This window comes from Mesoplodon bidens (assembly GCF_964165515.1).
Source record: "Mesoplodon bidens genome assembly, chromosome: 4".
NCBI classification, from domain to species: domain Eukaryota; kingdom Metazoa; phylum Chordata; class Mammalia; order Artiodactyla; family Ziphiidae; genus Mesoplodon; species Mesoplodon bidens.
Window position 1 is genome coordinate 49,356,839 of NC_138160.1, and position 21,001 is coordinate 49,377,839.

General features: G+C 39.5%; 1 long non-coding RNA gene across 1 annotated transcript in view; it reads left to right on the forward strand.

Annotated features, from left to right (window-relative positions):
* Window positions 1-21,001, forward strand: part of LOC308616898 — a 104,812-nt gene that overhangs the window by 9,874 nt on the left and 73,937 nt on the right. Inside the window, exon 2 of the long non-coding RNA XR_014015769.1 lies at window positions 6,885-7,073. This is a non-coding gene — a long non-coding RNA (uncharacterized lncRNA). The remainder of the gene's footprint in view (window positions 1-6,884; window positions 7,074-21,001) is intronic.

Genomic DNA, 21,001 nt, shown 5'->3' on the forward strand with positions numbered 1-21,001 from the left:
GCACCAACATCACCGAGAAGTTTGCCGGCCAGGGATGGAAGTAAGAGAAGCAGCCACAGAGCTGGCTCATTAGCATCCATGGGAATAATAGAGCCCTGAAGAAAAAGAGGCCAGGTGGTGTTGCTTAACTGGCAGAAGCTAGAAGGCCACAATTACCATAATGACTGGCAAGGTCTTGACTCAAAAGGAGTTGTGGAGACGGCTAATAGAGAATAGTCTCCCTAGGGGGAAAATAGATGGGCAGTCCACAAGGGTGCTCATTAACGTCTGTTACTATAAAAAGCAAGAATAGAGGAGCTGGAGGCTGAGGGCAGTAATTGCAATAAAAAGTAGTGATCCCTTGCTTAGTTCCCAGACCTAAGACAATTTTCAGATCCAGAACTGAATATATGAACAGGTTCCTAGGAGGAAGAACCCTACCACACCATGGCAAGTACATAAGTGCATGCCCATTCTTCTCAAAGGACTCTATGTCTATCTATTTGAGTGACCACACCCTGGGGAAAGAATAATCAGGTATTTTGAAGACTTGATCACAGGATCAGCATTGATGTTTATACCCAGAGATGCAAAGCAACATCACGGCTTTACTGTTAGAATGGGAGCCTACCAGACCAGGTGTTCTTGCTAAAGTTAGTCTCACAGTGGGCCCAGTGGGTCCATGGACCCACCCAGTGGTCATTTCCCAGTCCCCAAGTGCATAATTGGGATTTATATGTGTGGCAGTGGGAGTAACTGCTGCAGTGGGTTCCAGGTCTGTGGAGGTAGGAGTTATCATAGCGGGGGCTGCCAAATGGAGCCCTCTGTAACTTCCCATCGCTCCTTCCAAGATAGTAAGTCAGGCAAAATATTGTGTCCTAGGGCAATGATGAGGATTAGTGCCACCACTAATCCTTTAAGACCTAAAGGACACGGGGGTGCTAATCCCAATCCTATTTTTTTGATTTACCAGTCTGGGCCCTAAAGAAACTGGATGGATCCTGGAGAATGACTATATACTATGGATTTAACCAAGTAAAGACCCTGATCACAGTGGCCGTTCTGTGCTGGACTCTGGTAGAACAGATTTAATAAGGGCTCAGATACATGGTATATCACTGATTTGGCTATACTTTTTTTTTTTTCCATTCCAACTGGAAAAGAGTATCAGAAACAGTTCACATTCATGAAGAACAGTCAGCGATATTCGTTTAGACTGAATTTTGCCTTGGGGATGTGTTAACTGTCCCATCCTGTCATGAAGAAATATGGACCACTTAAATATCCCTCAGAACACTACTTTGGTCCATTTTACTGATAACATCATGCTTATTGGACAGATGAGCAAGAGGTGGCTAGTATGCCGAAGACCTTGGTAAGATACACACACTCCAGAGGATGGGAGATAAACACTATGAAGCTTCAGGGACCAGCCACTTCAGTAAAGTTTTTAGCCAGCGGTCAGAGGAGTATCAGGATATCCCCTCCAAAGTGAAAGACACATTGCTGCCTCTTACAGCCTTTACCACAAAGAAGGAGGTAGGGCACTTTGTAGGCCTCTTGCTTCTGGAATCAACACATTCTACAACTAGGAAAAGTGCTCTGGCTTAGATACCAAGTGACATGGAAGGCTGCCAGCTTTAAATAGGACCCAGAACAGAAAAGGGCTCTGTGACAATTCCAGGCTTCAATGCAAGCAGCCCTGACTAACAGTTGGACCATATGATCCAGCAGATCCTAGTGGTGTCAGTGATGGGAAAAGATGTGGTGCGGAATTTATGGCAAGTCTAGTGGAAGAATCATGACACAGACCCTTGGGATTCTGAAGCACTGTCATGCCATCTGCAGCAGATAATTGTATGCCCATTGAGAAACAGCTCTTGGCGTATCACTGTGCCCTGAAGAGACTGAACACTTGACCACAGGACACAAACCTGTCCATCCCCCCAGTCCCTATCCAACTGAGTGACAGATTTTCTAACTCCATCATTCCATCTATATTTGTTGACATTCTAATAAAAGGAAATGTTTCCCTTCTGCTTCACTCATTTATTTATAACAGATGGATTTATGGATTCTTAACATTAAACTCCATTACCATCATTATTTATTTTGATGTTCTCATTGTCCTAGATTTGATAAATGGGAGTGCCAGGATGTGTCTTCTGTGTGTCAGGAGCCCCAGATGTGTCATGTCCTCGTCATTCTTTAAGCCCTTTCTTACTTTTTGGTACAACCAGATGTTCTCAGCTCATCTTTTACTTTCCCCTGCCCCAGCCCTGGAATAAATCATTTCTTCAAGGAGCTCTGCTTTCTTTTCATGGAGAATGGTGTCCAGGAACCATGAACTGAGTGCTAGGTTTGCTCATTGCTCCTCGTGTGTCATTGCTTGTAGTTCCTCTCAGCAGACGAATATGCATACAAATACCTATATTTATCTCTGTACCTATTAAAAACTACCAGGTTATACTGATACCATCAATTCCAGTCTATCACTACTTTTTAGTCTTCTGTTTTTTCATATTTGTAACTCCATCAACAGAAAGAAACCTGGCTACCGTTATCCTCAGTATATTTACTCATTTGCTCAAGATTAGAATGCGTGAAAGGTAGTTTTAGAATTGCTAACTCATACTACTGCGGGGAAAAAAAAAAAAACATACTAAATTTTTAGATGACCCGTCTGTTTTCAACCACCCTTTCAGTTTGGCAGCTAAAAAAGCCATCTTTTAAGTAAGATTAATCAGTTCAAACTTAAGCCCCAAATAAGTATGTCTAGGCCATGAGCACTGAATGGCTCAGGGAATGAGTGGTTAAAGGGCTTCGACAGTCCAGGTCACTAGCGCGTTAATCCTCATGGCTGCTGTAACTCACAGTGGTTGAAACAGAATTGTTTATGTTGGGTAATAGTAGCTGATCATGGCTTTGTCTTCCATGTCTTTAATCAAGTCATGAAAAATTGCTGCTTCAGCTAAAGGAAAGGGTGGATTTCCCCTCAGTGGTGCTATTTTATGTTTTGAAAAGCAAACTACATAGATTGTTCATAAGTCATTTCTGCCCATGTATAAAGTACTTAAAACACAATTTCTCAGTTACATCTTTTATAACCTTGCATTATGATCATACCCTTTTAAAAATCACATCAGGTTTTATGGGCTACTAATATTTTTGAACAAATATTTAGGAAATGATTCAAGGAGAAAGGTGCTATCAAAGGCAGTACTCTTAATCTGGAAGGCTAGCACTTTCTGCACCAAAAACCAACTGATTTTTGGGAGGTGGCATTTTGTAGTTGGAATATAAATTAAAGTTTAGGATTTTGTGTAAAGTGCTGTCCACATCAGGTTCAAGGATGCAAGTCATTTGTGCCTTAACACAGATATTTTTGCTTTTATTACATTGTATTGTTTTACTAAATATTGTTAAGCCATTTCAACTTGCCATCTTAGCCTTAAATGGTGAGTCGTCTGAAGACAACTGAAGTCTTTCGTATTGATGGGATCTTGAAGGAAGGCTTAAATTTTGGTTATTAAGATCAGTATTCAGTATTGTCCAATACATTGGCTTTTCCCTCTAAAATAGGAAATAAAATTAAAATTGATTACTTTGATCAGCCTAAAGCCTGTGCATTAACTTGCCTTTTTTGCTTGGTATTTTACCTTTAGATTTACTGTTGCCTGCCCTTCACTAAAAACAAAATTTATGTTAAATACTTAAAGTGGCCTATTTTCTGTGAATTTGTATGACTGGGAAGATGTTCAGGAAAAGAAAGAGGAACACTATCTTTGAAAAACACATTGACATACTTCATAAGGCTATGTGAAGGCTGGAGTTATGCAAACTGACCTCCCTTGATATTGTCTTGTATAAATGGCCTTAAATTAATATATCTATAGTTAGATAATAAAACAAAAAATATAAATTTATTATTAGAAAGTATACCTGTCAGTTTACTTCTGGTTCATCTCTGTCAAAGCAGGTTGGATCAGTTTTACAAGGAAACCAATGATGTGCATACTCCTAATGTTAAGGCAGTCTGGTTGGGATTCCTTTAAGGTAGGTTAATTTTTAAGCCAAGTATCATTAAATGTCTGTGGTAGGCAGCTTCTGAGATGGCTCCCAATGATCCCTGCTTCCTGGCATCCATGCCCTTGTTATTCTCTCCCGCTGAGTTTGGGGTAGACCAAATAACATACTTTTGTTGAATAGAATACAGCAACAGGATGGGGTGTCACTTCCAGGATTAGGTTACAGGAAGATTCTGGCTTCCATCTAGCTCACCCTCTCCTGGCTCTCTCACTTGCTCACTTTAATGGAAACAGATTCCCAAGCTGTGAGCTGCCCTATGGAGAGGCAGGGGAACTGAGGAGGGCTTCTGGCCACCAGACAGTGAGGAACCGAACCCCACCATAACCACACATGTGGACTTGGACGGAAGTTCTCCTTCACAGTCAAGCCTTGAGATGATGGCAGCTCCAGCTGACACCACAAATGCAGTCTCCTGAGAACCCCTGAGCCCTGCTGTGCCCCCTATTCCTGACCAAGAGAAGCTGTGAGATAATCAGTTTTGGTTATTCTGAGCTGCTAAATATGGGAGTAATTTTTTTTTTTTTTTTTTTTTTGCAGTACGCGGGCCTCTCACTGTTGTGGCCTCTCCCGTTGCGGAGCACGGGCTCCGGACGCGCAGGCTCAGCGGCCATGGCAAAAAAAAAAAAGAGTAAAGGCACAAAGTTGTTAAAGAATATGTGGGGAGATGGTATGTTCATATTCGAGTAATATGAACTCCAGAAAAAACTTCAGAAGGGTAGGCAGGAGTGTTGACAGAACACAAAATTAGGGTACAGAAACCAGTGAGGATGAGGACGTGACCTCTGGTGGTGGTGTAAGGGATGGAGGGGAGGATTAATTTAATATTCAAGACACATAATGGATGGGACTTGGAGGTAGGCACTGAAATACAGAAAGAGGAGCCCGTGATGACTCCCAAGTTCTGGCTTGGCCGTTGTGTGGGTGGTAGACTGTAACTTTGGCAGCAAATATGGGGAAGCAAAAGCAGAAGACAGGGAAACGGAGAGCTCAGTTTCAAGACCTAAGTTTAAAGACTCAGAAGAAACAATTGGTTGCAGTTGGCACTAGAAATGAACACCAAATTGCCATGTCACTTGCTAAAAGAACACATCTTTGTGGATGATTTTGTGTATTTGGAAATAATCGAGAACATAGCTTCTGTTTTGTCTCTGTGTGCTTTGGTGATTTGCAGTCAGCTTTCAGTAAGACTGGTAAGATCTTGAGAATTAGTTGTATTGGCTTTTTTTTTTTTTTTTTTTTAGCGGTACGCGGGCCTCTCACTGTTGTGGCCTCTCCCGTTGCGGAGCACAGGCTCCGGCCGCGCAGGCTCAGCGGCCATGGCTCACGGGCCCAGCCGCTCCGCGGCATGTGGGATCCTCCTAGACCGGGGCACGAACCTGCGTCCCCTGCATCGGCAGGCGGACTCCCAACCACCGCGCCACCAGGGAAGCCCTGTATTGGCTTTTAGAAAGTGTTGTATTTCACTAAGCCAAATCTTTAAAATTGAACAATATAGGCTGCTTTTTACTGTTGATTTTTGTCCATTGTCTACAGTTCACTCATACCACAGGCTTCTCCTTGGGAGCCTTTACCCCACTTCCCACTTCTGTGAGTAATGCCTTGGTTTGCCCAACTATTAGTAGAATTTTGAACTGACAAAACATTACATTTTGTCATGAGGTGGGAAGGTTCTGATGTTGACATCCACATAGCTTCATTATGATCTGGTCGTTGTTTTAATTTCAAAGGAGCAATACCTTCAGCTTAGTACTTCAGCCTGTTTAAAGCATGTTAACCCCATGTATCAGAGTGAAATTACATGTTCTTACTATGAATCTCTGACACTGTAACGTGCTTTCCAGTGTCAATCTACTCACCTGTTGTGGGTGCTTTTGTTTTAAGGAGCAAAGATATCTAGTATCCCCATTAATCACTATTGATAAACTGACATTTTTTAACTTTTAAAACTATTTTCTTTCCCCTCTAGTCTGGACATATGCCCCCACAGGAGGCAGGGAAGCCACAGGGAAATAAAAGTGAATCATACTGTGAAAGGAAGAGATTGCACACTTGTTGTCAAGCCTGCCTTGAGGCTGGTTTAAAAAAATGCTGATGTCCGCATAGCATGTATCTCTAAGTAAATCAAACCTGTAATTCAACTTGGCTGCCTCTAAGTCATTTTGATTCCTGCCAACAAGAACATTAATGAACTTAGTATCTCTACAGGTTTATTCATGTGTAAGACCCAGTTCCTTATTCCTCATTCCAGCAGCTGCCTCTGCTCCATCTGATAAAGTGGAAAGTTGGAATAGGTCACACAAATGCAGATCATTACCTAAGCACAGATTATTGTAGGCAGTGTCCTCTAAGTCTTCTGTCTGGTTTTATGATAGAAAGCAATAAAGTTTCTAGGACTTGGATTTGAAAAAAAATCCATACACTAGTAATTCTTGTCATGAAGAAACATCTTATGAAATTCAGCTTATTCATGCCTTTATTCTTCCTAGTTTTATTCTCCTTTTGACAATGATAAATAATTCAATTGTATTGTACAGGGTACAGTTGTGGGAGTATTCCAGAACACGTAGTACTTCCATGGATTTCCCAAAATGGCATGAGACATATAGAAAGTATGAGAAAATGGACATGAATCTAATTTGTCAAAAAAATTTTAAGATTAAAAACGTAAAAGGATATAGACCAGTTGTTCCCAAATTTGGCCACACATTAGAATCACCTACATCTCTTTAAAATTCCAAAGCCCAGGCCACATGCAGACCAATTAAATCACTTTCTGGAGGTGGGACACAGGCATCAAGAATGTTTTCACTCCCCAGGTGATTCCGATGAACAGACAAGCATGGGAACCACTGATCTCGACAGCTCTGTTACCTCACGACTTCAAGAAAACCCAACTTCAGCTTCTCCTGGACTACCTGCTCTGCCCTCGGTGAGAGGTTCTCTGCTCTGCAGCTTCTCCATCAACTTTGTCAGCTTTGAGCTTAAGCAAGGCCACTGCGTGAGAGGTAATTCAATCACTGAAAGGCAACAATTAACAATCAAAGACCACAGGTGGATATAAAATAATCGATTCCAAGTTTTTTTAAATTATTGATATTTGCTGAAATTTTTCCTGATAGTCAAAGTTTTGTGTCTCAGATTTTCCTATTCCATTTTCATACATGGTTAGCTTCATATGCAGTTAGTTTTATGAAACTCTGGTCCACTAGGGTGACTTTTTTTCATGCTTTGGGTGATTATTTTAGAATTCCTTCTTTGAGTTAGTAATCTTTAAATATCTAACTCAGAGGGGGCTATGCATTGAATGAGAATTGTTCGTTTGCCATGTTTAACACAGTTTGACACAAAGATAAATATTGAAAATTTTATTTTCTATGTCCACATAGCACATTAAGCAATCACTGGCTGTCCAAAAACTGAAGGGAGCTTGATTTTACCTTTTTTTTTAATTGAAATATAGTTGATTTACAATATTGTGTTAATTTCTGCCGTACAGCAAAGTGATTCAGTTATACATACACACACACACACACACACACACACACACACACACACACATTCTTTTAGCTTGATTTTAAATGTAACAACAGCTGTTTACTCATATATGGTGAATTTACATGGTTGACACCCTTTACCAGAACTCAGAACTCCAGCATTTGTACAAATAACCATGCTGGCCTATAAATTTTTTTTTAATTAATTAATTTATTTTTTGGCTGCGTTGGATCTTTGTTGCTGCACGTGGCCTTTCTCTAGTTGCAACGAGCGAGGGCTACTCTTCATTGCGGTGCATGGGCTTCTCATTGCGGTGGCTTCTCTTGTTGCAGAGCACAGGCTCTAGGTGCGTGGGCTTCAGCAGTTGTGGCACATGGACTCAGTAGCTGTGGCTCACGGGCTCTAGAGCGCAGGCTCAGTAGTTGTGACGCACGGGCTTAGCTGCTCCAAGGCATGTGGGATCTTCCCGGACCAGGGCTCAAACCCATGTCCCCTGCATTGACAGGTGGATTCTCAACCACTGCACCACCAGGGAAGTCCCTGGCTATAAAATTTTAAAGCTAATACTATAACCTGATAAAATGATGGTTTTGCTATATGCTTATATGTATCTTGAGAGAGATTAATTAAAGGAAATAAAATAGCAGTTGAAGCTGCTGAATGGTTGAAATTATCTGAATAAGTGTGATCTTGACTTTAATGAATTAACAAGTAAGCTTCTTGCTGTAAGTATTTAATTAATTTTAAACCACATTTGATTTAGAAACCGTTTACACTTAATTTATGGTCTAGTGTTCAATTAAAATCATCTATACTATTATGTGCAGGCTCTAGATCCTATTTTTGCATCGGTTATGTCACTCTTTGGTCGCTGACTACCACTGAGGAGTAGAAATAGGAGGCATATGGCTGTGATCTTCTAATTTCTCATAATATTTTTCAGGTGGAACCTTTAGGGAAAACGTTTGTGTAGAAAATTCATGTTTTTTTATTCAGATTTTATTCTGTAAGGAATCGTTTGGGAGGGGTGTTAGAACCAAATGAGAATGCATGTTTGTCTAATTAAAAACAAAAGCCTGGGATGTTGCAGTTGTTTCCTAAAATCACTTTTTTCATATGAAGATTTTGGATAAGTCATTATTAAGGAAACTAAGGACAGCTGTGGTATGTTGCAAACACACCAGCCATGGACTCAGAAGGCCTGAGTTTGAATTCCAGTTGCTTACAAATGTAAGGAGGATTATTTTTATCCCTCCTCTGTTAAAATGCTTTTTTAATATATGAAGTTTAAATATGGTCCCAGAACACATTTGTTTCTGCTCCATAAAAATAGTCATATACTGTATGTCAATCTTTTTTTAGTTATTTATTTGTTTGGCTGCGTCGGGTCTTAGTTGCAGTGCAGGGGCTTCTCTCTAGTCGTGGTGTGTGGGCTCCAGAGCATGCAGGCTTAGTTGCCCCATAGCACATGGGATCTTAGTCCCGTGACCAGGGATCGAACCTGCATCCCCTGCATTGGAAGGAGGATTCTTTAACCACTGGACCACCAGGGAAGTCCCTGTATGTCAATTTTTAAATTTCATTGTAGGTGAGGGAAACCATGGTATATATAAGCCAAATGGTAACTACTTCCAACGTAATGAGATTTGATTTTGAAATATCTTAGAATTTGTATTTGAATGTGAGAGATATTTGGGGAAGCTCTAATTCAGTGTGACCCCATTTATAGCAGTGATATTGGGGAACAGGTTTACCATTTATGGTCTGTACCTCTTAAATCATGTTCTTATTGTATATAGTTCTATTGGGGGAAATATCCTTTGACATATAGTATTTTGAGCCAAGTAATGAGTACAATGTAGACATACTTAGGTAGAATAATTCAACTTCATTATAAGGTTGTTCTGTAGCTCTTTTTCCTTTCTTCCTTGCAAAATGCATTCCTAGTCTCCTTGTTTAAAAAAACAGCAATAAGAGGAAGTAGTAACTCAGGGTGAAATAAAGCACCAGCCTAGAAAGATTGCTTATCTTTGCCAGGCTAAAGAGAGGCAAATAATTATTTTGCCTTGATTCTGGTTGTTAGATTAAATAGACAGAGTGTTGGCCACATGTGACTTGAGTAGAATTGGTTATTTTACCAAACTTTGGATCAAGGTTTGCTTGAAGTAAGCTGTGCTGTGGATAAACCTTTGGAAGATCAAGAGTGAACTGTATTGCCCTCTACATTGTTTCCACCAGGATATTACGTGGGAGTATTGATTTTGAAAAGTGAGATTTAACTTATAAGAGCACAGATCATATTCAGGTATTCTTAAATGTAAAATTGATTTTGACCTACCCAGGAGCTATACAATAATAATGATCACAGAGGGGAGAACAAAGTTGCTGTATTTTTCTGTGCTCCTTTTAGAAAGTGTATCCTGGAGCACAGAGGTGGGCAGTTGGTCAACCCAGTTTCTTTCTTGTGTGACATGTTAGAGTTTGATATTGTCAGTCTTTTAACCAAGATTTGTATTGGGATCATTGCTGAAAGAGGCTTTGAGGATGTTGTATCACCAGTATTCAGGTATTGTTATAGGTTTCATCCAGGGCAGATGAAAAGGTAACACAATTACCTAGTGCCCAATTAATTCAGGAGCATGGAGAAAAATAGGTTGATGAAGGCTTAACTCAAGTCAGATAACTCATATCATAGGTGGACACGGCTGGGTTAGCTCAGGGTTTTTGTTGCGTGTGTTTTTTTTTTTCTTCAAAGAAGCAGACTTTTTCTAAGATTAGAATCAACATTGCTGGCAGAAGCAGGAAACTTAGGGGCAGGCCATTACGTGTAAGATCAAAGTACAGCTTCTTCTGTGTCTTAAGTTGTAAGGACAGGAAGATGCCCATTTTTCTCAAGAGCTGCTTCAGCATAGTTATATCAGTAAGTTATATCAATAGACAAAGGAGAAACTAGGAATATATACCTGCAATTCCACCATCAGCCAAAAAGCCACATAAGTCTTTCAAACTCTCAGATTACATTCATGACAAGGAATGGTATATTTTGGTGTACTTTTAAGCCCTTATCGCTTTCATTTTTTAAGTATGTTTGTGCTCTTTTGTGCTCAGCAGAAGCCGGGGTGAGGGGGATGACAAGAGAAGTCTAGTACAGAATAACTCTTCTTTTTTTCTCTTGAAACCAGTAGAGTTTAGTGTATGTACTATATACACACATGTAGGTATATATGTATGTATTTAATATTTAGCATAGTAACCTGTGGGTTTTTTAGATGTGTTTTATTGTGAAGTATAATATACTCATAAAAAAGTGATAATGTGACATGTACAGTTTATGAATTGTTCTAAGAGTAAACACCCCTTGTAACTGCCACCTATGGTGAAAAAGAAGGAGGGGGAGGAGGAGAAGAGGAGGGGGAACAAGAGAAAAAGGTGGAAGAGAAGGAGAATTAGAAGAATTAGAATTTCTTCCCAGTCAGAACCTTCTCCCCACACTCTTTGCTGAATAAGTTCTAGTTTCACTTTTTTTTTTTTTTGCGGTACGTGGGTCTCTCACTGCTGTGGCCTCTCCCGTTGCGGAGCACAGGCTCCGGACGTGCAGGCTCAGTGGCTATGGCTCACAGGCCCAGCCACTCCATGGCATGTGGGATCTTCCCGGACCGGGGCACGAACCCGTGTCCCCTGCATCGGCAGGCGGACTCTCAACCACTGTGCCACCAGGGAATCCCTAGTTTCACTTTTTATGTGATCATTTCCTTGCTTTTTTTATAGTCTTACCACTTTGGTATGCACCCATATGCACCAGATACATCCATATAGTTTAGTGTTGTGTGTTGGGGAACTTTATGTAAATGAGATCATACTTGACGTATTCTGTAGTCTTGCTTCTTCCATTTGTCATCCATGTTGTTGAATGTAACAGCAGTTTGTTGATTTTCTTTGTTTTGCAGTATTCTGTTGTAAACGTGTACCACAGTTCATTTATCCGTTCTTCTGTGTTGGACATCTGGATTGATTATAGTTTTTCCCTACTTCAGATAATGTTGCCATGACTATTCTTATGCTATCTCTTGGGGCACAGGGCATGCATTTCTATTGGACATAGACCTAATCAATACAAATAAAAATGTGACAGTAGGCAATGAAACTATCTTCTTCCAAACAAAGATGTAGTGAGCCAGTAATCTAATGAAGGAAAACAACCATTCTTTTGGTTATTCTAAGGTAGTAGGTGCTGTCTGGACACCAGAGATGGCCATTTCCATCCAGGTGAATAATAAAATAGAGTATCCAGGATTGCACCTTTGCTTAAGATTCATGTTTGCAAGTATGTCTCATCAGGAAAATAAAATGTTTTAAACTATCTGTGGTATTATTTCTAGAATTCTAAAATTAATAGAATGAAATGTCCTTAGAGGGCAGAGAATATGTCTCACATTTCTCTTAAGTTCTTCACAGACCGTGGCAATGCTAGAAAGATGTTAAGGCCCCACTAATTATGCATTGCCTCAATAAATATACTGTGGAGTAAAATTATTTGTACAAATGGTTATAATTTCCAAGGGGCAGGCCCATAAAAGGGGAGAAGGGTGGATTAGTTTAACTTAAGACTTTTTCTGTTTTGAAAGCCTCTTTCCAGAAAAATAAACAATAGTGTGGATGAGTCAATCTTTTTTCTCCAGAATTTTTCTTACCAAATTCGTACATGTCCTAAGTGCAGGTAATATAAGTGTATTTCTGAAGCCTTTTAAAATTATAATTTGATCCTTTTGTTTGCCTTTTGAAATGGAAGACAAAATAGACAGTACACTAAGTTTATCACTTCTGATAGACCTGTGCTTCAAAGCATATATATTTTAGGCCTTAGCTGATTTTGCAAGCTAAGTCTAGATCACAGTAAATTGATTTAGTATCTTCCTGTTTTTTATGGGCTTCGTTCTAAAGCTTCAGCCAAAGAATCAAAATGTTGGTCACACTATTCTGGATTAACTGAAGTCTTGTTCCTGTTTATATGAGATGACCATTTGGCCTAATGCAGTCAATATGAACACTTTACAACTCATCCAAGAACATTTCAAGTATTGAGAAAAAGGCACGTTAACTGAAAAATTAGGGACTTCCCTGGTGGTCCAGTGGTTAAGACTCTGCACTTCCAATGCAGGGGGCGTGGGTCAGATCCCTGGTTGGGGAACTAGGATCCTGCATGCTGTGTGGCATGGCCAAAAAGAAAAAAAAATAAACAAATAAAAGTACTTAATTGAAAAATTACTTACCCAGTATCAGGCTGGGAGAGGACATTGCTTCTTGTGAATTCAGCATACTACCCACAGCACGATTCATTTTGCTCTTTTGTTATAACAAAAGTGTTTGAATTATTTTTTTCAATGAAAAGATTCTTATGATGTATCTACCTTGGGGATTGTAACTTTCAAAAGGTGCTCTTAAATATATTACTACCTTAACATATGGACACCTAATTTATGACAAAGGAGGCAAGAACATACAATGGAGAAAAGACAGCCTCTTCAATAAGTGGTGCTGGGAAAACTGGACAGCTACATGTAAAATAATGAAGTTAGAACACTCTCTAACACCATACACAATAATAAACTCCAAATGGATTAAAGACGTAAGTGTAAGACCAGACACTATAAAACTCTTAGAGGAAAACATAGGAAGAACACTCTTTGACATAAACCATAGCAAGATCTTTTTTGACCCACCTCCTAGAGTAATGGAAATAAAAACAAAAATAAACAGATGAGACTTAATTAAACTTAAAAGCTTTTGCACAGCAAAGGAAACCATAAACAAGACAAAAAGACAACCCACAGGATGGGAGAAAATATTTGCAAATGAAACAACAGACAAAGGATTAATCTCCAAAATATACAAACAGCTCATGGAGCTCAATATCAAAAAAACAAACAATCCAGTTAAAAAATGGGCAGAAGACCTGAATAGACATTTCACCAAGGAAGACATACAGATGGCGAAGAGGCACATGGAAAGATGCTCAACATCACTAATTATTAGAGAAATGCAAATCAAAACTACAATGAGGTATCACCTCACACCAGTTAGAATGGGCATCGTCAGAAAATCTACAAACAACAAATGCTGGAGAGGGTGTGGAGAAAAGGGAACACTCTTGCACTGTTGGTGGGAATGTAAATTGATACAGCCACTATGGAGAACAGTATGAAGGTTCCTTAAAAACCTAAACATAGAAGTACCATATGACCCAGCAATCCCACTACTGGGCATATACCCTGAGAAAACCATAATTCAAAAAGAGTCATGTACCACAATGTTCATTGCAGCACTGTTTACAATAGCCAGGACATGGAAGCAACCTAAGTGTCCATCGACAGATGAACAGATAAAGAAGATGTGGCACATATATACAATGGAATAGTACTCAGCCATAAAAAGAAATGAAATTGAGTTATTTGTAGTGAGGTGGATGGAACTAGAGCCTGTCATACGGAGTGAAATAAGTCAGAAAGAGAAAAACAAATACCGTATGCTAACACGTATATATGGAATCTAAATTTTTTTTTAAATGGTAATGATGAACCTAGTTGCAGGGCAGGAATAAAGAGGTAGACATAGAAAATGGACTTAAGGACATGGGGTGGGAGGGCAAAGCTGGAGCAAAGTGAGAGTAGTATCGACATATATACACTACCGAATGTAAAATAGTTGGCTGCTGGGAAGCAGCCGCATAGCACAGGGAGATCAGCTCAGTGCTTTGCGATGACCTAGAGGGGTGAGATAGGGAGGAGGGGAGGGAGGCTCAAGAGGGAGGGGATATGGGGACATGTGCATGCATGTGGCTGATTCGCTTTGTTGTGCAACAGAAACTAACACAGTTTCGTGAAGCAATTATACTCCAATAAAGATCTATTAAGAAAATTATATATATTACTACCTTATTTAAACTATTTGGTTCCAAGATGTGTAGTACTCTGCACAAAGAATAAGTCACAAATCCCCTGAACACACAAAAGGAAAATGCTCAGCTGGGTTTCCCTTTTTATTTTGTTTTTCTGTGGTGGGTTTATGACTCGATACCCAGCTTCGTTATAGATTCACCTCTCACAGGACACAATTCCCTTTAATGTGTTTTCTATGCTTACAGAAAGAAACACTGTGTTAGTATCTTAGTCTGTTCAGGCTATTATAACAAAATACCATAAACTGTGTGGCTTATAAACAGCAGAAATTTATTTTTTACAGTTCTGGAGGTTGGTGAGTTCAAGATCAAGTTGATATCGGATGAGAGCCCACTTCCTGGTTCATATTTTTCTTTTTGCTATAACTTCACATGGAAAGGTGGGTCTCATTTATAAGGGTACTAATTCCATTAATGAGACTCCACCCTCATGACCTAATCACCTCGCAAAGGCCCCACCTCCTAATGCCATGACCTTAGGAGTTAGGATTTCAAAATATGAATTTTGGGGGAACACTAACATTCAGACCATAGCAGTTAGCAAACATGAGGAGAAATTTCGTTTTTACTGCATGGCTTTCTTTTGGTATATGGAGAGAAGCCCCCCCCCCTTTTTTTTTTTAATAAATACATTTATTTATTTATTTATTTTTGGCTGCATTGGGTCTTTGTTGCTGCGCGCTGTGGCGAGCGGGGGCTACTCTTTGTTGCAGTGCGTGGGCTTCTCATTGCAGTGGCTTCTCTTGTTGTGGAGCACGGGCTCTTGGCGCATGGGCTTCAGTAGTTGTGGCTCGCAGGCTCTAGAGCACAGGCTCAGGAGTTGTGGCACCCGGGCTTAGTTGCTTCGCGGCATGTGGGATCTTCCTGGACCAGGGCTCAAACCCGTGTCCCCTGCATTGGCAGGCGGATTCTTAACCACTGCGCCACTAGGGAAGCCCTGTTCTGTTCTTGAGGATATGCAGAAGTGGGACTCCACAGCCATTCTAGTTACAGGCTGCTAGCATAAATTCTAATTTTAATGATCTCTTACTTAAATACATTACACTACAATCTAACTTAGTGTTCCCTGAACTCTGTTCCTTAAAACACTAGCATCGTTTGAAATATAAGGCTCTTCCTGTACCGTCAAGATGCCCATTAACATACTAAAAGTTCTAACTCCAGGGAAGAAATTGTACCCAAGGTTTTTTACTTTCATGTGAATTTTAACCATTGCTGTCCTATCAGGGTGAATTATTCTATATTTGCTGCTAAAAGCATTTTATTTTGACCCACCTGTTTATTATTGCTTATATATTGTATAATATCTATAGGAGTTCAGAAAACAGCATGGTTAGAGCAGCCTGGGGCAACTTCATGGAAGCGTAGATGTTCTTGACCCTGGCCTGCCGCCAGTATAGCTTTCTGTAAGCACCAGTTTTATTGCGGCTCTCCTCTGCCCATATATCTTCTACACGTGCCAACTCTATACCACCACCATGGAAATTGGCTTTTTTTCTTATTTACTTTTCCAATTCTTTGCTCTTAATATCTTTTAAGTTCATAAAAGAATCTAAAATGTTTACTCCAGATTAATAAAAGCAGTAAGTTTTCAAAAAATATTTAAATGCCACAGATGACATCAGTCAAAAAGATACTTTCACTTGACTGGTAGAAGCACTTTAAAAGAGCTTCTCGGGGACTTCACCACAACTACTGAAGCCCGCGCGCCTAGAGCCTGTGTTCCGCAACAGGAGAAGCCACCGCAATGAGAAGCCTGCTTACTGCAATGAAGAGTAGCCTCCGCTCACCGCACCTAGAGAAAGCCCGCGTGCAGCAACGAAGACCCAACGCATCCAAGATATCATTAATTAATTAATTAATTAATTTTTAAAAAGAACAGAACAGATAGTTGTCTATATGTTACTCCCTCTAAAACTGTGATTCTCAACAGAGGCTTCCCCTGACAGGATGGTAGCCAAATATCAGTTGGATTTTGTCAAATGTCTTTTCTGCATCTCTTGAGATGACCATGTCTTTCTTTTCCAGTTTGTCAACATGATGAATTACATTGATTAATTTTCTATTGTTAAGGCAACCCTGCATTCCTGGGATAAATCCCACTGGGTTATGATGTACTATCCTTTTACTATATTGTTAGTGATTTGGTAAAATTTTATTTAGAATTTTTGCATCTATATTCATGAGGGATATCAGTTTGTAATTTTCTCTTATTGTAATATCTTTGATCTTTGGTTTCATTGTAATGCTAGCCTCATAGAGTGAGTTGGGAAGTATTTCTTCCTTTTCTATTTTTTGGGAGAGTTTGAATAGAATTGTTATTATTTTATCATTAGATGTTTGGGAGAATTTACCCTGAAGCCATCTGGACTTGGAATTTTCTTTGTGGGAAGGTTATAAACTACTATTTCTTTAACAGATATGCAGCTCATACCAATACCCTCAATCCAACACCACAAAGTTGACTTTAGTTTTCATCTTTTCTATATATGTAACTCCCTTTTCTGACAATGAGAAATCTGCCTCCCATTATCTTTAATACATTTACTTCTTTAACTCCCCTGTATATAACCAATCTCCCTTTGCTAGTGCTGCTCCCTTCCCCAAACAAATGCCCTCTTCATCCCACTTGGGCTGACACCCTGCCCAGGGCTGCAGCTACTACCTCCTCCCACAGCCCCTACATCACATGGAAGCCCTCCTCACCCCACCTGAGCCCCAAGACCCCACACTGGGGCTGTTCTGCTGCTCAGAAGCCCTCCTCACCCCACCCAGGCTTTGATACCCTATACCAGACTGCCCCATTGCAAGGACACCTCCCCAGCTTCTCTTCTCATCAATTTGAGAAATTGTTCTATTTAAACTCCATATTATCTAGTATGTAATTGGTGATTAATAAATACTTAATCAATAAGACTAAAAAGAACTACATTTTAAAATGGACACATGCTATATTGAGACACATGACACTCTGAGAAAAGTGTTAGTATTGTCAGAATTGCTAGAGTTTGTATTCCAGCCTTGATGTTGACTAGATTGTTGACTAATTCTGCATCCATAGACAAATTAAATGAACTTCTTTGAACTCATATTTCTTATTCTGTTAGATGGGAGGAAGATAGAAATAATTCTAATATAACAGTAATGTTAATAGACAGCACATGTTGCCTCCTATGCACCAGGTGCTTTGCTAAGGACTTGACATATATTGTCATCTAATCTTCAAAATGGTCTTTTGGAGGAGATACTATTATATTCATTTTACAGAAGAGAAATTATCACTTGAGGTAGATGCCATTATCTTCCTCATTTTACAGATGAAGAAACGAAGTACAAAGTAGTAATTCATCCAAAGTCATATAACTAATAACTGGTGAAACTGGAATTCATACACTGTACCTCCACAATCCAATATTGCCCAAAACATATGAAAGTTTCTAGTACATAGTGGGCATTAGTAAATAATAACCATTTTGATGTATAGTGATTAATTATAACAGCCCTGAGTCACTATTGCCAGGTCTATGACATAGGAAGAGTCATGATGCTTTTTGATGGGGGTAGGGAAGAGGATCCATTAAAAAATTTTTTTAATTTATTTTTTATTTTTCATACAATTTTGAAAGGTTACTTTACATTTACAGTTATTACAAAAATTGGCTCATTCCCTGTGTTGTACAATACATCCTTGAGCCCATCTTACACCCAATAGTTTGTTCCTCCCACTCCCACCCCTATGTTGCCCATCTCCCCACTGGTAACCATTAGTTTGTTTTCTGTATCTGGGAGTCTGCTTCTTTTTTTGTTATATTCACTAGTCTGTTGTATTGTTTAGATTCCATATATAAGTGATATCATATAACTTGAACACAAATTGGAAGTAATTTTTCTTACTAGGCAGAGTTTAAAAATGCTCCCTATTTTTTCCAGATTGATAAAGGAGACCTTTTTAGTAGACTCAGAAATAGGTTATGTACTTAAATCTAAAAGGAAATTTAAGATGAGAAAAAATGTTTCCAGTTGATAGAAGATGAGGGAAAGAGTTAACGGTACCCCAGAGATAAAAGAATAAACAAAATAGCTCAGAGCTGGAGGAAGTAGCCCAGTACTTGCAAGGAGAACAATAAAGACTTGAGAAGCATCCATCATTCCTGTTCAGAATTTAATAACAGCCCAAGGCCCTGGATATGTGAACCTGGCACCTGACAGGTGCCCAGTATGTGCTTGTTGAATTGACCTGACAATCCTTTAAGAAGCTTAAGTTGAATTTCTAGTTAAAGGCACAAACCTATAATAAAAGAACAGGAAGGAGATAGCCTCAAAGTTTTGGAGGCTGGAAAGTATGTAGGTACTGACTTAGCAGACTAGAGAAAGCAGTCCTAAACTGGCAGCGAGGAAAACTGAACAGAAACTCAATTTACATTGCAAAATCCCCCAAGACCCAAACATCTCTGGAAGGCAGGGGGTGAAGATGGGGTTAAGTCTTCTCTGACAGTGTGTTAATGAAGCAATTATTCTTTTATTCCTTTCCCACTTTACACAAAAACTGCCCTTGACCTTCTCAGCTCCCAGACTGCTGGCTGTCAACCAACATGCAACTGGCAGAAAAATAGAAATCTTCTCTCAGGGAGAGAAAAGAACGAAGATCCTGACATCAGGATGTCCCCAAGGAGTAGAACTGAGATCTTGGCATTAGGAATCTCCCAAGGAATAGACCCAGCTAGATCACCTTATGAAGACTGCAGTCAACAAGCTACAAGTACGTACACGGAGTTTCTAATCAGCTTTCAGGTGCATAACTTTTGGTTTGAGCAAACAGCCAGGGAATGCCAAAAGGACAAGGAAAGCCTCTATGACCAAGATATTCAGAAAAAAAGAGAAGTTGTTACATTCACAAATGAAGAACAAGGTGATATGTTAAAAAAAAATTCAGAGAACAAAGAAACAAGCTTTTGGCAATTAAAATTATCATAGCAGATATGAAGGGGGTATAGAAAAAGTAGATTATACAGAAGGTAGAGTTTAGGAAATATTTCAGAAAGTAAAATAGAAAAGCGAAGACATAGAAAATAGAAGAGAAAAGGTAAAAAAAATTAGAAGACCACTCTAGGAGATTCAATACCTAAATAATAGGAGTTCCAGAAAGAGGAAACAGAGAAAATAGTGGGAAGGAAATTACAAAAAGAAATTCAAGAGAATTTCTCAGAACTGAAAGGCATGCTTGCTCAGCATGATGGTCTAAAATAGACCCACACCATATCGTATTATGGCATTTCAAAGCACTAGGGAAAAAAATCCTACAGTCCCTGGAGGACTGGGGAAAATGTTTCATACCAGAATCAAGATTCAGAATGGTACCAAATGCCTAAAATATAACAGTAGAAGCTGTAAGACAATGAAACAATGTCTTTAAACTTCTGAAGGAAAATGATTTCTAATTTCAATTTCATTTCCATCTAAAAGTGTGAGGCAGAATGAAGATCTCTAAAAATCTATCTCGCACCTTTTCTCAGGAAGATACAGGAGGATGTACTCCACCAGAACAAGGAAGTGAAGTAAGAAAGAGTAAGACCTTGATCCAAGAAACAAAGCAAAAAGGAGAGTCTCCAGAATGGGTTAAATGGAGACCTCCAGGTGACAGCCGTGCCTAGAAGGCAACATGTCCAGGATGGAACAGGCCACAAAGTTCCAGAAAAGATTTCTTCAGGATGATGACATTGACAAAATAACTAATTTGAATATTTCAAGGGGAAACTTGCACACTCTGGGAAGGATTTGGATTAAATTAGCAACAAGTCCATAAAAGAGTAAGTAAATCGACAAAAAGACCGCTGTTAATTTCAGAGAAAACTAAAAAGCTGTGCAGGGCTTATTGGAATTAAGAACTTGTGGGCTTCCCTCGTGATGCAGTGGTTAAGAATCTGCCTGCCAATGCAGGAGACACGGGTTCGAGCCCCGCTCCAGGAAGATCCCACACGCTGCGGAGCAACTAAGCCCGGGCACCACAACTACTGAGCCTGCGCTGTAGGGCCTTCGAGCCACAGCTACTGAAGCCCACGTGCCTAGAGCCTGTGCTCCGCAACAAGAGAAGCCACTGCAATGAGAAGCCCACACACTGCAACAAATTGTAGCCCCCACTCGCCTCAACTAGAGAAAGCCCACCCGCAGCAACGAAGACCCAACACAGCCAAAAATAAATAAATAAATACATTTATTTAAAAAAAAAAAAGAATTAAGAACTGTACTCATCAAAAGCAAGTGAAAAAAGAAATAAGACTCTTAAGGAGGTATTCACAATATACATAAATGACCAATAATATCAAGAATATAAAATAAACTTGTAAAAATCAATAGTAAGACCACAAACAACCCAATACAAAATAGGCAGGGGATATAAAGAAGTATTTCACAGAAGAGGAAATTACATATGGCCAATAAATACAAAGAGATGTTCAACACTACTGGTGATCAGGAAAATACAAA